Consider the following 4525-nt stretch of genomic DNA (forward strand, 5'->3'; position numbering starts at 1 on the left):
AGTGGATGGTTTGGACAGCCCAAAGGATGGTCCTGTGCGCGGCGTGTATGTGGTGCTGGCCTTGTACTTGCCCTGCTGCTCACACCCCTGCAACTCCTTCTCTGCAAGCATAGCAAACTGAAACAACTGGTTGACATTGTTAAATTCTTTATAATCAATAATATCCTGGATTTCACGTCTCAAACCCGAATAAAATCGACAAATAGAATCTTCGTTTCCCTCTACTATGCCACAACGCATCAAGCCCTTTTGAAGCTCACCATAATAATCCTGCACAGATTTATCTCCCTGTTCTAAGCGCATCAATTTCTTACGCAGGTCTCTATGATAAGATGGGGGAACAAATCTATCACGCATAGCAACCTTAAGCTCTTCCCATGTACGAGGTGTGGCACCATCTGCAGCTAAACCAGTCCACCAAATAATAGCAAAATCTTTAAACTCACTAGTGGCTTGTCTAACTCTATGTTGTTCAGGTACTTGGTGTGCACTAAATTTCTGCTCTACTGTCATCTCCCAATCAAGATATCCCTCAGCATCATAATGTCCCGAAAAAGAAGGTATAGTAAATTTAACCTTAGCATAAGGATCTTCAGGAGCTCGATTATACATACCTCGATGGTGGTGGTGATGTGGAACGCCACCCATACCTGTGGTGTTAGTGCGAAGACGACGCCGTAATCTGTTTTGCAATGTCGCCGCTGGATCAACATTAACATCGTCATCATACAACTCATCACCGGTGTTGCTTCCATTCACATCTTCGTTGTGCACAGGACGGTTTTCCAAAGCATTTACCCTGTCGGTGAGCTCGGATAACCGTTTGTCCACCCGCTCAACCGCGTTTGCGAGTTTCATCTCAATTATCGCTTCAGTGACAGCCTTGATGACTGTCTCCTTCATCTCCTTCTGAGCATTGTCTACAACAGCTTGTAGCTGCTCTTGGCTGACACACTCCTTGAAGTCCTTTGGCGTTTTATCTCCTTCAACTGACATTGTGGAAACAAACACAACAACAAACAGTGAAGGTTATCCCTAATAATCGTACTACAAAGGTGGAGTGGTGCCTCTCAATCAAGATCAGCAAAGGTAGACACCTTACCAAGCTCTTACCAGGGTTCTTACCAGCAAAGCAAAGGATACCTGGAAGGCGTGCGAGCGATTGCAGGGATGCAAACCAGTGCTGTCCAGAAGAATCTGTGGAGCTTGGAAGGCACACAAAGAGAACAAATATGTATATGTGGAACACAAATCAGAAACAGATAGTAATGCTGAATTATAGTCCCAAGTACTTGTTCTCGTTGCTGGCCTAAAGTGTTGCAAGTACCAAGTATGTGTGATAAACAAGGTGGAGAAACAAGTATGATGGATAGCAAGAGCAACAGAAACAAAGAACTAAACAGCACACGCTAACACAGCTCACTTTGCCCTTCTCTATGTGCTCCTCTAGATATTGTTCCTCTTTTGCCCCTCTCTTTTTTCTATTTTTTTGGGCTATCGTTTTTTTTTTGGGAAAATTCGACTTTTTCTTTTTATTTTTTTGATATTTTTTTTTCACTTAGGAGCACACAAGAGGGAACCACAGAAAATTTGAGCTTAAACAAGTGAAAGACGTGGCCTGTAGAATTTTCTGAAGTTCAGCCAGAAAATGAGAAAAATATTTGGAAATTGAAAACTCAAACTTCGGAGGCGAATTTGGGAATTCTGATTTCGCCGAACCCGACAAAGTGGGGACGAACGGATCCGAAACGCCGTTTCGATGCGAAAAACTCTGTGACTTTTCTGAAAACGGAGTTCGTACGCGAAAGTTATGCCCGATTTGAGAAACGACTCCGAATTAGAGGACAAAACGGGAAGAAAGTGGGGAAAATATGCGACGGAGGCTAGGGTTTGATGGAAACGGTGGGGGAAAACACACGAACTGGACTCTAACACGACCTAACCAGCAACAAGACCTTGACCAGGACACAAACTCAACACGACGAACTCTGAAACTGAAATATGCAAAAGCTAAAGGCGCGGAAGGGTTGTAGGACAGGAAAAAAAACGATATGGCAGTGGACTATGGAACGAAGGCGAAAACACTCGAAACTAAGGGTAGATATGAACCTGACGGTATACCTGAAGCTCTGAATACCACTTAATATGAACAAGGGTTCCCGATCTTCCGAAAGGTTCTGGTAACTCTCGATTTGGTGGAAACGAGACACAAGTCGATCCGGCTTCCGAACAACACGATCCGAAACCCCGCAATCGCAGCACCACGTCTCCTCTGGTTATCAACCGGCGTTGCACGGTTGACCTCGCCAAGAAGGCTAAAGTCCTTGCCTGCGAATCGAAGAACACAAGCAAGAACAAGGAAGAATGCAACCAAATTGCAGATGAATGATTAATCTCACGAGTTGGGGTCTCACAAACCGACGAAACGGCGAAACTGTTTTTGACAGAATAATCTAAGCAAAACCCGCCCTAACGAGAGCGGCGGCGGCTGATAATAAGGGTCTAGGGTCATCACACCCCCTGGTCACGCCCCCCTAATGGGCTCAACGACGATACACGGCCCAACGGACCAAAAACGGTGACGCAGCACCGGGACAGATTCTGGATGCTGACTTGTTTCGACGTTTCCCATTGACTCAGAAGGAATTTGGACCTCAAACCAATGCCATTGGTTTCCTTATGAAATTATCTTTCCTACCATATGTGAATCTTCGAAAACGGAGTCCGGATGCGTCCTGGGCGTCCGTTTTACTGCTCGCTGGTCCTGGAGGTCGAGGCTGATTCGGACTCGAGTTGGACTGGACCTCCTGCTGTTGTTGGACGTCCTAGCTGCTCCTCCACGCCTCCAAGCCTTCCTCTATGTGTCTCCTTGTCCTCTCCATGATTCCTAAGCAACACATAATCATTAGGTAGTAATCTATTCTCAAAATTATATAAAGAGTTGCTTAGGAACGAGCTCACCTCTAAATTTAATTGTCGTGCGCGAGCTCTTGTGATTGGACCTTGAAAGTTCAACGGAGGATCATTGTATGTATCCGAGGGAGTGATGTCCTCATCACCTTGACCTCAATGATGGCTGGAGATCGATGGAGGAAAACTTCCCCGAGCTTTCTGAAGCTTCACCGAGCTCCTCCCCACCGTCTTCCTTGACAGAGAAGCTTCCCCACATCATCTTCCACCACGAGGAAGAACTACACCCAGAGTCAATCTCCACATCGGAGTTTCCCTGGAGGCGCCCAACCCTCTAGAAAGCTTCCTCATGCCAAGGTGAAGCTCCTCAATCCCTTTCCCCTCATTTCTCCCACTCCCATAGCCATAGAATGGAGCTCCACCTAGCCATGGATGCTGATCCATGGTGCCTAAGCTTTTGGCCCCATGCATGTCACCCAAGCCATCCAAAATACACTCCCTTAACCTTATAGAGTGTTTTGGTACCCCTCTTGGCCGAAGGCATCTCCGGAGTTGTCATCGGTGACCTCATCGAGGTGCTGCCGGTCAGGCCTAGCGGTCTGATCATCACTTGGGCCAGTCTAACTACTGGGTTGGGACATGGCTGGTTAGACTCAAGTTCAGATTTCACAGTCAGGAGTTAGACTGCCACTTGGCTGTTCTGATAGCCAGACCACATGGTCTACCCACCACGAGTTCGGTTTGACTGCCATGGCTACTCAATACTAAATTCCCCTCTATCCAACCCTCGTGATCTGATTGTCACCCATCCTAGTCTGATCGCCAGCCACTCCGAACCCACTAAACTTTTGTTGCCTCATGTGGTGTTTAAACCTTTTCTATCCTAATCGATTAGCGTTCTTTTGCAAATGTTTTCATAACATGTTACATTTCATCTCATTTGTCATCATGCATCATAAAGCATATCTCTTATCTTGTTCTTTTAATTATTTGCCACGTTATTCCAATGATTAGAGAGTGACACAATGACGGTTCAAGAAGTCGAGACCGACATCGAAACGAAAGTGGACATGAATGAAGCTTCGGTAAACCAAGGCAAGCATCTATCATATTGCACCGTTATTTATAATGGTCATGTGAATTAACTTGCTACTGTTGTATGGGTTAGTTGCATTAAGTGAGTTTGAGTTAGGAAAGTCAAGTGGGTAGATCCTATATTGTTGCATTACCTTCCTTGTGATTGATGTTACCGTATCCTTGTAACCCTGGGTAACGATTAGAATCAATTCAAGTGATTGATAAATTTCTTAGCTATGCTTAGCGTATCGGTAGAAGTTGAGCGATGGATGTCACCATTGTTCTCGAGTTGTAGGAAATGTAATACAAACTCTACAATGATGGTTAAGTCAATGTAGTAAGTGTGTTGGTTATGAGACTTGAGGGGGAGGTAGGGACAAAAGAGAAATGAGTCTCAGATGTTGTAGCCCCGCTTGAGTTGATTAAGGACCATATCTATGTTTTCCTGTGTCCAACACTTACTGTACTTAACGCATATCCGTGTATGGGAAGGATGAGCTAAATATTGTATGTGTGTGCATCGACTAACTATGGCCCT

Source organism: Phragmites australis, chromosome 19, assembly GCF_958298935.1.
Source record: "Phragmites australis chromosome 19, lpPhrAust1.1, whole genome shotgun sequence".
NCBI classification, from domain to species: domain Eukaryota; kingdom Viridiplantae; phylum Streptophyta; class Magnoliopsida; order Poales; family Poaceae; genus Phragmites; species Phragmites australis.